Raw genomic sequence first — 12,964 nt, forward strand, 5'->3', positions numbered from 1 at the left:
AGCCATCACATCGATACTCTACCGCGTGTTCACACAGATAATACGAGACCGACTGCAGACATGGGCAGAGGCAGAAGGAGTCCTGGGGGAGCTGCAGAATGGTTTCGGGTGGGGTAGACGCCTTGAGGACAATTTATTCGTGCTGACGCAGGCCATCGAGATCGCCCAGAAGGAGAACCGCCCCCTTTGCCTCTGTTTTCTCGATATGAGCAAGGCTTACGACACGGTCGAACATCGAAAACTGTGGACGCAGCTGGCGGAGCGGGGACTCTGCAGTGAGTGGATAGACCTCTTGCGAGAAGTGTACAGAGGGACGGCGGTGGTGGCACAGTGGCAGCAGGAGACAACACATCCAGTGACCTGCTCCAAAGGCTTGAGACAGGGCTGCCCGCTGTCGCCGCTATTGTTTATGCTGTACATAGCAGGAATCGAAAGGCGGCTGCAGGAGAGTGGGGAGGGTTTCTCACTGGAATATTCGGAAGGTGGAAAAAGGAAGGGAGGAAAACTCCTGGGACTCATCTACGCCGACGATATGGTGCTGATGGCGGACTCACTGCAGGGCCTGCAGGGGCTCATGAACGAGTGTGGTGCAATGGGAGAGGCCCTGGGGCTTAGCTTCAGTTCGCACAAATCTGGGCTGATGGCCTTTGGGGCAGCAGAGGAAAACGGGACCGCCAACCTGTCCATTCAAGCCAATCCTGTACCTTGGGTGGACCACTGCAAATATCTGGGTGTAAACCTTCAGAAGGGACACCACTACCTCCTAGAGCACGAGACGAAGGTCAAGGCGAAGAGCAGGAGGAACAAGGGCATAGCAACAGCCAGGGCCCTCTGGAGATATAACCGATACGAGGTAACCTGAGCGGTCTGGAAGATGGTGGCGGTGCCGGGGCTCACTTTCGGCAACTCAGTGTTGTGCCTGTCATCAGGTACCAGGTCCGTCAGAGGTACCTGATGCCTCGAGGTCCGTCAGAGGGAGGTGGGAAGGTCGGCACTAGGAGCAAGCCGAACAGCACCGAACGAAGCCATCCAAGGAGACATGGGCTGGTCCGGTTTTGAGGCCAGGGAGGCCCGAGCCAAGCTGGACTTCGAGCGACGCCTCAGCCGGATGAGCGAAGAGCGCTGAGCCAGACAAGTTTTCAAGTATGTGCATCTTCGGTCCGTCCCAACCCGGTGGGTGCGACGGACGCGCCAGCTGGCACAGCGATACGAGGTCAGCGGCCCACTCCTCTCCCCAGCCGCGGAGCAGCCGGAACTGCAGCAGAGCATCCGCACGAGGGTGATCGAGAGCGAGACGCGGCGGTGGGCGGAAGCGGCACGTCTGAAACCAGCGCTGGCCCTGTATGCCAGAGAGAAACAGGAGGTGAAGCGAATACCTTTCGTGGACAACAGCAAGGGCAGTGCACTGCTTTCGGACGCCCGAGGCGGCATGCTGCGGACCCGCATCTTCCGGGCGAAGTACTTACATGGACATGGAAGTGAAGTGCGCCATGTTCGCGCAGCGAGCAGACGAGATGGCGGAACACGTCCATACTGTAATGCACGGGCATAAAGCCGGACGTGACGTACGAACCAGACATGGCGGGGTTAGCCCCAAATCCAATCCAAGTTTGATAGCTTCGAACAACTTGTCTTGGCAATGCAGTGGAAGGTACGTCCGGCGTCCCCTCTCCCATTTTGAGTGTACGTAGATCAGTGGTACAAATGCTCTCCTCCTCCCCCGGGAGGAGGAGCGTCCCCTCTCCCATTTTGAGTGTACGTAGGCTCTCCTCCTCCCCCGGGAGGAGGAGAGCCTATGTACACTCAAAATGGGAGAGGGGACGCGGGACGTACCTTCCACTGCATTGCCAAGAAAAGTATATCGCAACTCCAACGCCCTATTCGCGACTCCAACTAACTATAGGTGGCGCCACTCATTTTCCAAGGTGGCGGGTTTAGTGAAGGTCAGAGATGCGTGCCGCTGTTGAGTCTATCTAGTGTGCTGGCTTCACTGAGCGACATAAATTATTTCTGGTAATACGAGGAAGCTAATGTTTTATGAGCGCAGGTCACCTTTTAAACCTGAAAACAAGAACGGTGTTGGATTTAATTTCTCGATATAGGTCTTAATTTCACATTCTATCATGACTCAAGATGTGTCTGACATCGTAATTATTTACTTAGAAAAGTAGTTCGCAGAAAATTTATTTTGTGTCATACTGTTCGATTCAGGCTGATATTTGTAGTTGTTGAAAAAATCAGTGCTGATATCTGTGCGTTCTCGCTGCCTTTTTCTCGCTCAGATAATTGTCATTTGAAATAATGAGAATTATGCCAGCACAAGAATAAGAGAATAATTACAATTTAACAATATGTCCACGAAACACATAAACTAATAAACTCTGCTCTCACTGCAACAACCCAAGACGGAATCCGAGTCAGACAACTTATGTGTGTGTGTGTGTGTGTATGTGTGTGTTTATAGCACCGCGTGACGCGTAGGACTTCATATTACATCCAGCGTTTAACTGTTTGTCTATCTTGATAATTATGTCAGAGTTTTTCATATGCTAAAAAGAAAACAGAATTTTACCTTTCTGAAAAGTCTATTATAGTTAAATAGCGTATTCTCGTCATCTTGGCATTAATTAAAGGTATACATTGCCGCGATTTGTATTAATAATAATAATAATATTAAAATTCACAGATTTGAATAAGTAATTCTTAAAGGCTGTAATATAATTTGTTGCTTATGATCTAATTTTAAACGCGCGAAGAAATATGACAATGAAAACTGTGCTAATTATCATCACTGCTTCCAATTGCCGCATTTTAATTACCAATAAAATAAAAATAGTCTAAAATCAATGAAAACATTCTAGCTAATGTGAGAAATCCATGTAAAATTTCATTAATTGTGGGTAAAGTATATTGTGCTATCAAAGTCGCGACTTCTGACAATCGGCAAAACGTCCAAAGTCGCCGCCACTATACTTCCAGACCAAATGCCCAAAAGGAAAAAAAAGGAAAACAACTTTTTTTTGTTAATTACTAGTTTTCATATAACTTTTATTTACTTTTGTATTTGCTTGCCGTCGTTTTGCCAATCTCAGCCTTTCCAGTTTGAAGGAACGCCTACGTTTCGTAGGCGTTGGAAGCCGGTGAAACAATAGTGCGTTTTAATATTGCGTATACGAGCGAACTCCAGCCCTATGTGTTTGCGTTAGTTTTGCGTGTTCCACACTGCGCGTGCGCAGAGCCCGAAATTGCGGTCTTGAATGGCGCATGGTGATGAGGCGCACGCACAACGTGGGGCACGCTACTCTAACGCAAACGCACACCGCTTGCGTTTGCTTCTATGCGCAATACTAAAACTCTCCAGTAAGGTACAATCCCGTACCGGCTGCAGCACTACGTCGGGACAGTGAAGAGTGTTGTTTGCATTCGGAAACGACATTTGGCGAGCCATGATCGCGAGCAGTTCCTCCATGCCCGCTGAGCAGGAGAATCGGGGGACCCTCACTAGAGTGCTTCCCGTTTCCGCCGCGGGAGGGTGAGCGTCGAGCTGGAGACGCGAATAGGTGGCGGGGCGGTAGTTCCAAGATGGCGGAAGAGACGGGGATAAATTCTCCAGGATATCCCGTGCGCCTGCTCGCTGACGCTGTTCAGCGCGCTAAAAATGATTTATTTGTCTACAAATGCGAAGCTGTTAGAGAGGGATCATATTACAGGTGACGGAGATGCTGATGCACGTTAGGAAAACGAGCATGCTGATATTTAAAAGTGGTACAAACCTTAAAGTGCGAAGCTTTGTGGTGAGCGAGCGCGTTTTAGGCACCGACCACGCTACTGCTTGTGGGAGAATATTTTTGAGGGTGATGAAGATATGTTTGCGCTTTGCCTGGCCATTAGTGCTCTAAAACGAGGGCCGCGAACGGTGACCGTCAAGCTTCGAAAGAGCAGCAATACACAGTATTGGTGTCTTCACGTCACAGCCTCACAACTCGCTCCTCACCGTCTCGGTTTTAGTGTGTTGCAACACGTAATCAAACTGCTCTATGGTTATTGATAAAAAGTTTTTTACCGCAGGCTACCGTGCGGTGTAGCATTACAACCGCAAGCTCGCGCTGCGCCTTTGAAGCACAATTTTCAGTGCGCGCCAGTAGCGTTGCCGTGCTCATCACTCTAAAAAAAATTTAAAAAAAAATGTTGTAGTCCTTACACACCTTTTCACATATACTACACTCCAAAACTTTAGTTCGCCATGCAGCCCACTGACGTGAAACTGACGGCCCCAACCTTTACGAGAGGCTTGATGACGGTGCGATATCAGATATTAAACAGCTAAAGTACGCATCAAAGAGTGCCGAAAAACAAAACAAAAAACACTGAGATTTTGCAGTAGGGCCAAGAAAACCCCGATTACTTTTTCTTTTACAGTTATTTACAATTACTGAAGCTATTTTAATAAGGTGCACAACTCGGCTATCAAGCCGCTCGTGAAAGTTGGTAGCGCCGGTTGAACGTCAGTGCGCTTTACGTCTAACTGAAGTTTAGGGGTGTCGTACGCTATGCAAAAACTGCCTATTAACATAATCGGCGTGTCTAGGGGTTTTATTTATTGCGCTGTCAAAAAAAAATTTAATATATACCGTACATTTGTTGTACGGTATTGTTTGCAACATTGCGGTCCCTCTGGCCAAAACTGCGCGTTCTAAGCTCTCGTCACAAACGGCTGGCTAACACAGACGCGCTTAAAATGCTTCGAGCATTTCTTTACTTGCTTTGTAATTACCTGAAAGCAAGCACGGGTATTCTGTCTTTTTAAAGGGCCCGGGAAGAAATGGTCATGCCCCTCGTAACGGCCCTTAAAACGCGAACCCATTCCCGATTTGTATTGCTCGACATACCGTTGCGCTACGAGTTTTCTCCTACTTATGGCAAAGAATAGACTTTCCGTAAACCGTACTATATAGTTTTTATTAGCGGGAGCGTTTTCCGTCACGTTGAGCACAGATTGAGCTGGCAGCCATGCACAAGACCAGAAATCCGCAGCGTATGCATGCGATACAGGAAAAGTCCCTAATGAAATTAGATCTCCCGGTACTTCGTGCAAGGCGGAGCAAAATAATTCCTTTTTTAACGCGCTCACTTTTTTCGTTAAAACAGCTTCACGCATCAAGGCCGGCGGTCTCTGGCACCGTTTCCGCGCCGCCGATGCCGCTGCCGTCCCCGCTCCTCTGATTCTCCGTTCGTCCGCGGGAGGGCGAGCGACGCGCTGGAGTTGCGATATTCGCAACTCCAGCAACTCAGTTGTGGAACTCAAGCGGAAGGGGGTAGCCCCCCTCACTCACTTCAATCCGCCAAGTGTAGAGTTCCTGTATGCAGAGCCTGTATGTCGTTCGAAGCGCCATCTAAATCTTCGTTTCATAACTGAGCGTTCCAAAGGGCCCAAAGAGCAGAGATGAAGCGCCATCTAGACGCCGTGCTTCGAAACGTACGTAGCGATCCCAGCGATCCCGACCCGATTTCACCGCAAAGCAGCTGTCCCAGCTGACCGGCGGCGCGTCGAGCGACGCTTGGCGAGTTGTGGTGAGTGAGGGGGGGGGAGTACTTTTCGTGCATGCAGCGTCTATGAGCAGTTCCGTAACTGAGCTAATCTAATAACGTTGAACAAGGTCGATGGTGACGCCGCGTGTGCTTTGAATGCCAGCTGTGCAGCCTTACCCACACTTTCGTAAAAGGTTTCTGAGGGCTCGCGTTTACACAGGGTTCCAAGGAATCCTTCTCTGCGAACTACGGCGACCGAGTACAAAACGTGCCCTTCCGCACGCAGTCTGCAACACGGCGATCTGCAAGCTTCTACAACTCACCACGCGGTTGATTGTGTAGGTTGAGATACTGAGGGACTGGGTACTTGTGCGCATGCGCGCGTTTTCGCGTCGATGTGTGTGTGTGTGTGTGTGTGTTGGGGGGGGGGAGGTGGAGATTAAGGTGAGAAATGGGTGGTACGGATAGGCAAACCAAGGTGGAGACGTTCGCAGAAGTTCGGTGCCTCCGCTTCCTCTTCACACCTTGTATTGCAGACGTGGCCCATAAACCTCGTGACCCGATCGAGCAATGGGAAACTCTCTGTAATACAGGTTCTCTATCGAAGATTGGAGGACCTAGATTGGTAGAGAGGGTTCATCTCAAATCATGGGAGCATTTGCAATTTGTTGGCGGACACCACCGGTCAACGTTACTAGAACACTCAGTTGGGAAACTGCCATAGGAGCCTGCTCTGAAGAAGCTGCTCCCATCAGTACTCGAGCACCAAACTAAACACGATTGCAACGCCGCCATTTCTCCCGCAGCGGCCACTCCGGGAACTGCGCGGTTGCAGGTATTGGCTGGTTCAGGTCGAGTCGCGCAAGAGCCGGTGGCGCAATCTCGCAGGGCCATCTCGCAGTCGCTAAAAAGTGGCGCGGTTATCGTAGTTAGTTTGGTCTCGGACCTTAGTCTCGGTGGACGGAACCGGTCCAGGTTTCAAGGGTGAGTTTCCCAAATGAGTGCGTTCGTTGCCTCCGGCGGAGATTGGTTGCGAGTGCGCTGGCGTCGCGCTTGTGCGTGGCGAGAGGAATGCAGGCGGGAAGGTGGAGACGTATGCAGACAATCAACGCTTTCGGGACCTCCTCGCAGCTCGTGCAAAAAAGCACAGTTGCGCTGGTCTGCAACTGTGCTTTTTTGTCATTGAGAGCATTTGAAATGTCTGAATGTATCGCGTGCATGAAATCTGTGGCACCAGACAGCCCCAGCTTGAAATGCTCGGGATGCAAAAACCGCTACCACACTGGAAAATGTTCCGGCGTAACAAAAAATGCGTTGAAATCAATGCCTCAAGGTAACCTCGAGGAATGGGTGTGTAATACATGCAAAGTACACTACAGTCGTCAATTAGCATCTTCGCAAGAGTCCCCGTCTACAGGAGAGGGACAATTAGCTCAGCAAAGCCCACAGGGAACTAACTTCGAAAGACTAATAAAACAAAATGAAGTCATCGGCCAGCGGCTGACAGACGTCCTCGTTAGGTTACAGGCTGTCGAAAAGTGCTTGGAAATGCAAACTAATAATGGAGATTATATGTTGGCAAAACTTGATAATCAGGGCAAAACCGTTGAAGGGATAGAGACATCCTTAAACAGCCTTTCCACGCAACAGGACGAGATACTCTCAAGACTGGGTAGCCTTGAAAAAACAATTCATGGTCTGCAGAAAAAGACTGGTGAATTGGAGGGCGAGATTGCCAAAAGGGATGCGGAAATAAAGGAACTGAAAACCGCAGTGGACAAGGCTGAACAATATTCTAGACGACAGAATGTTGAAATTCACGGAATCACTCAGCAGCCGAATGAGGATGCAATGAAAGTTATTAAGGAAATAGCAGTAAAATTACAACTTCCCGAACTAACAGATGAAGCCGTTGAGGCAGTTCACAGGCTTAGGTCTAAGGAAGGTAAGACACCTCCTTTGTTGGTAAGGTTCACGGAAAGAAAAATGAGAGACATCTGGATTCAAAAAAGAGTGGCACTGAGGAACGAACACATTTACATCAACGAAAACTTGACAAGGCGAAACAAGAATTTGTTATGGCAAGCTAAGAACCGTGCTAAAGAGAAGACCTACAAGTTTGTGTGGTCCAGAAACGTGAAGATTTTTGTACGCCAAAAAGAGGGTTCAGCTGTTATTCACATTGAGGACGAAAGTGACTTAGAAAAAATTAGGTAATCATGGAGAGTTCATTTGATTCATTTAAACTCAGGGATTTGCACACAAAACGAGTCTTAAGGGAAGAGGAATTCGGTGAAATAAAGTTAAACTTACTCCACATAAATGTGAGGAGTTTAAATAAACACTGGGATCAACTCATGGTGCTGTTATCAGACAGATTATCCTCCTTGGACGTGCTTATTAATTAACTGAGATTAATGTGGAAGAAACAGTATGCAAAACGTTCACCTTAGATGGCTTTTATGTATATTATCTATGTCGAGAAAAAAGAAAGGGTGGTGGACTAATTATATTTGTTAACGACAAGTGTATATCGGATAGACTTGACATTTCTTTGGAGCACTCAGAAGCATGTGTTGTATCCATCCACAAAAGCATCTTCTCTTACATTGTCTGTGCTGTGTATAGGCCACCGAGCTCCAACATTAATCTGTTCATCGAAGAATTGTCTCATTTATTTAATTAGTAAATTCAACAACAATAAAATTTCGTTCTCGCCGGTGACATTAACATTGATGTTTCCAAGGAGGCTAAATAGGGCGTCTCGAGTTATCTTGACACTCTCTCTTCTTTTGGGCTAAAAAATGTAATATATGACTTCACTAGAGAAGAATGTTATGGCGATAAAATTACTAGAACCTGTATAGACCATATAGTTACCAGAGTCAGTAACTTGCATATGCTGTCCGGCGTCATCAGAGAAAAAGTTGCAGATCATTACTTTACTGCATTGTTGATATGGGGTGAAAGGCAGACTGACTGTTTAGTGGGAAGTGACGGGTGGAGAATAATTTTAGATAACAGCAAAATTGACCAATTAATTAGGACATCTGATTGGAAATTGTTACTATCTCTGGACCACATTTCAGCATATAATACTCTAGTAGGCAGACTTCAGAATATATACCAAAAATCGAAAAGGAAAGTAAAGATCAGACAGCGAAGACCAGAAAATGTGTGGATTACCGAAGAGATCTTGGAATTATGTCACACTAAGGACAGCCTATGGAAGAGATGGAAATTGAAACCTCCTGAGGACGTGCTTTTAAACAAGGAGTTTCGGCAAGTGCGCAATAAACTAACAGCCAAAATTCGATTGGCAAAAAGGAAGCATTACATGACCAAATTTAGCCAGTCGGTAAAAAAACTCAGCGGAAACATGGAATCTTGTGAATCAGTTAATTGGGAGGAAGAAAAAAAGTAATATTGATAAAACATTCAAGAAGCATTTCCCCGATACTGATGACTACACTACCTTAGCAGACTCCTTTAATAGTTCTTTTATCAGTGGCGTTAAAGATTTAAGAGAGAAAATTAAAACAGTAGAAGCAAAAAATAACGCTCCCAAGTTCAGTAACAAAAACTCGTCATACTTACCTCTAATGTGTGAGGATGATCTGGTAACCATCATAAATTCTATGTCCATAACAAAGTCACCAGGTATAGACAAAATACGTGTGCGAGATTTACGTTACAATATAGATAATCTAAAACAAGTATTACTGAAAATAATTAACGGTTCCCTTACTACAGGAAAAATTCCAAAAGAGCTAAAAGTTGCAGTAATTAGGCCTCTTTACAAAGGCGGTAATAAAAAGGATTTAGGGAGTTACCGACCGATATCAATATTGCCAGTAATTTCGCATATCATGGAAAAATGGGTTCAGATAAATATGAATAATTTCTGTGAAAAATTTTCTCTTATTACTAATTCTCAGTATGGCTTTCGGAAAAATAAAAGCACAACAGCACTTTTGGAGGATTTTTCGGACTGCATCAACGATACATTAGATAACAATAAAATTGCTCTGGCCTTATTCCTAGATTTATCAAAGGCTTTCGATACTATCGATCATACGCTCCTTTTACAAAAACTAAAAAGAGTGGGCTTTAGAGGACCATTTTATGATTTTTTCCATGACTACCTCACAGATAGATTTCAATTGGTGAAACTAGAAAATTGTGTAAGTGATAAAACTCGGGTTCAGTGCGGCGTACCTCAAGGGAGCACTTTGGGCCCGTTGTTATCTAATATTTGCATAAATGAGTTAAGTCTTTTACCGCTACAGTCTAAAATCTTTTTATATGCAGACGATACGGTTCTACTATTACCATATGACGTATACGAAAAAGCAATTCCGATATTTCAAAAGGACGTGGACATGTTGTACAGTGGTTTTCTTAAAATATTATTTCAAGAAATAACAACAAAACGAAACTTATGTGTTTCCGTAATCCCCATAAACAGGTGAAGCTTACGGCAGGCATTTATTTAAATTCAGGGCAAGGCAACTCTTGTAAAAGTATAGCACTTCCGTACGAACAGTCTGTAAAGTACTTAGGCGTATATTTTGACGAATATATTTTATGGAACCATCACGTAGAATTTATTAAAAAAAAAGGCTTCGCGTAGTATCAGCGTATCTTTACCGGTTAAAGAACGTTTGTGGTGTAAAAGTTCGTAAAACTGTTTTTATGGCCTAAGGAGAGTCGATCTTGCGATATGGTATTACTGTTTTCGGACAATGTGCAGGAAATAAAAAAACTAGGAGTAGATAGACCACTTAAACAAATTGCGAGTAACGTTGCGTACGGAACCAGATATAATGACCTAGTAATAGATATGAAAATGAATGAACTAAATATAATGTCTTTTTCTAAACTGTATGAATATGTAATATTAACGCGGCATTACTACGATAAAAGCTCAAAAATTGAGTTTAAAAAGAGAAATTTGAGGTGCACTGAAAGGTACGTAATACCCAGAATATTTACGAACTACGGAAAGAGAATAAAAATGCATTATATTCCTTCCCTTTTTAATAAATTACCCGATAATTTGATTAGTATATCATCCATGCGAACGGCTAAGAAAGCTCTTAAAAAGTGGTGTCTAGAGTGTAAAACCCGATCTCCCTGTTGCTTAGTGTGTTTTTTCCTGAGTCATTTCTGTGTTTTTTCCTGAGCCATTCCTGGGTCATCTCTGATTTCCCTGTTGTTTAGTGTGTTTTTTCCTGAGTCATTTCTGTGTTATGCGATGTTGATGTTCAATTGTTGTCTATTTTGGTATGTTTCACATGAGTCGTACAGTGTTTAGAATTTGTTAAAATTTCAGTGTTCGGCGATTTGTTTGATTTTCATATGGAGTGTAGTTTCATTTACATGGCGCAAATATTGCTGTGTTTACAATTCTGTTTAATTTCTTTATTTATAGTGCTACTTGCAATACTGTGTTCTATTCCTTTTATTTTGTAAAGATTTTGGTCTGCCTGGTCCCACGGACAAGCAATCTTCTTTGCTTTTGTGGGCCAGTTATTGTAAGTGTTTTTCAAAGGAATAAAAGACTATTATTATTATTATTATTATTGAAAACGCGGCCCATAAACGACGTGACCACGGACGTGACGCACCCGATGTTGCAGATGAAAACATAACTCTATGGTTGAAAACAAACTCGTATCAAGGCTCGATAGAGTCAAGCCAACTTTAGAGTGCCTACATGTCTGTCTGTCTCAGGGTGAAGACATCCATTGTTCCCCTGAATGTGCCAGTGCGTGACGCTCTCGCGCACTCGGTGCGTGACTTGGGCGGCAAAATGGCGCCTATGTATTAGCTAAAGCTAGACGCTCGAGCTGAGTGACACCGGATTGCGCGCACTTCAAAATGCATAAAAAAACGAATGGGCGGAAAAATGGCTGACATGTCACCACTCAAGCAAACGCGCGTGTGTATGAAGGCACTCTAGCCAACTTGTGCTTGTGGCGCCATCTTCGGAGAGGCATAGCGAGCTTCGGTCGTAAACAGACGACTTAATGAAGTACTTGCTACAAATATCGCGAGATGGCGCCACAAGTTTGACTTCCACTTTGGACTCCCGGACGTACCCGTTATCATAAGGTAAAATAGGTCCATATTACATGAGCGAATGACGTTTTAGCGAACATCGACATTTGAGCGAATCGACGTTTTAGCGAATAACGGGGGCGCGCGTTAGCCCATCCACCCAGAGCCGTACGGCTCTGCATCCGCCGCGCTGCGCTTTTGGCCCACCCATTTGGCCCACCCGAAAACGCCGCTTCGCGGCGTCCGACTATTCGCTAAAGTGTCATTCGGTGAAACGTGGGCGTTCGCTAAAACGTCATTCGATCAAGTGAGTGCCTCCCGTTATACCGCTGCCACACAGAACAGCGTGGTTACGCGGAAAATGTAGAAATAGGCAGGAGTGCATTGCAAATTTTCACTGCCTTCCCAATCAAATATGCTGCCCTAAATAAAACAGAAACAGTGCGTAAACTTTAAAGCTTTGTAATGTAAGGTCAGGAACGTGCAAATGAGAACATCTTTTTCCCGGTTGCCGACGCCACTCACCTTCACGGGATCGAATACCGCTTAGAACAAAAACACGCGTTCAGAAAAAAAAGAAAGAAAGAAAGAAAAATTAGCAGCGTTTACTCCCTCAGCACGGAGCCAGAACAAGCGGCCACGTGATCTGGAGCCGATTATATGCCGGCAATGTTGATCATGGCCACGCGCTGGGGTTGGCAAAGCACAGGACACACGCTGAGTTCCTGACATTGTTATGGCTCGGCTATTGTCGTCGTTGCAGCGATTGAACACGGGCCACTACCCGAATGCTTCTCGAGCCAGTAATTATCACAAACCCAAATCGAGTGCCCACGCAATGCTCGGGTCCAATCTATGAACCGCATTCGAATATCGTCATTGGGGTGTACTTTGATCATCACGTTACGTCATCAAATTTTGGTAAGGAGAGATTCAATGCAAATGATCACTTTTGTCCTTGAAATTACACCGCAATTAAGGAGTTCATTAGCCAGTGGCGTTGCGTGAAGCTCGTGTAAAGTGAAAAACATTCCAATTGAATACCGTTGCACCGCTCCTTTAAAGGGGTAGTGAAACGAAATTTTAGCGCCGATCTTGTTGCATAAATATGGGCTAGGGACAGGCACCACCTCGGAAATATAAATATTGCGCTGTAAAACACAGGAGAACTAATTTTAAACATAATTAAACGATTTCAAATTCTCATCTGGTGGATGGGGGGAAGTTCTCGTGACATCACTTGTGCCAAAATAGCAGCGCCGTTCTGCGGCAATACGGCGTGCCGGCAGGATTCGCCTAGGCCTGAACGCGTTTGCAAAGCCTTGGCGGAGAAAGCCAAAGCGTAGTTGGCCACAGTGAGCTCGTTCTCGTT

The sequence above is a fragment of the Ixodes scapularis genome, unplaced genomic scaffold (genome assembly GCF_016920785.2).
Source record: "Ixodes scapularis isolate PalLabHiFi unplaced genomic scaffold, ASM1692078v2 ptg003809l_1__unscaffolded, whole genome shotgun sequence".
Classification (NCBI taxonomy): domain Eukaryota; kingdom Metazoa; phylum Arthropoda; class Arachnida; order Ixodida; family Ixodidae; genus Ixodes; species Ixodes scapularis.